This window comes from Brassica oleracea, chromosome C4, assembly GCF_000695525.1.
Source record: "Brassica oleracea var. oleracea cultivar TO1000 chromosome C4, BOL, whole genome shotgun sequence".
Classification (NCBI taxonomy): domain Eukaryota; kingdom Viridiplantae; phylum Streptophyta; class Magnoliopsida; order Brassicales; family Brassicaceae; genus Brassica; species Brassica oleracea.
Genome location: NC_027751.1, coordinates 23,134,599 through 23,135,255, shown reverse-complemented (window position 1 = coordinate 23,135,255; position 657 = coordinate 23,134,599).

Below are 657 nucleotides of genomic sequence, written 5' to 3'. Positions count from 1 at the left end.
GATTCCGTCGTGACCGATTTTGACCCCAACAGTTATCCCCCCCAGCTAGCTAGGATCCGTGGACCTGGGTGTTAGGTCCTAGCTTGCGGTATGGTGTGTTCTAGGTGGAATTTAGACGTAATCGTTTGTCGAAAGATCGAAGGTGAATAGTAAAAAAGAAAAAAAATTGTATAAGTAAGGGAAGTAAGTTTTTCAAATTCTTTACTCACTTCTTCCCTTAAGAAAAAATTTCTCCAAGATAGGAATTTTTTCTCCAAGATCTCTCTTTGCTCAAAGAAAATGTCTTCAAGAAAAGGATCTTCAAAGAGGAATTCTTCCTCACACTCATCTTCAGGTGACTCTTCTGCCAATGAGGTGATCGCCCCGAAAGAAGAGTTCGAAGTTGAGGAAGAAGCAAAGGATGCGTACTACAAAGCTCTTTGCAGCTCGCCTCCGCCTTCGCAAGACATTCTGATTCCTAAGAGGCCCGTGAGGTCGCCAAACGCACCCCTTACACCGAGCATGGTCTCTCCCGACTACCTCACAACTCTCAGGGACTTTTACCATATCCCAAGTGGTGTCGTATTTTGGATCCCGAGTGGCAACGAGAGTGCGAAGAACCCTCCGGAAGGTTTCTTTACTTGCTACGAGGCCTTCCTGGTGTATTGCCGTATGTAG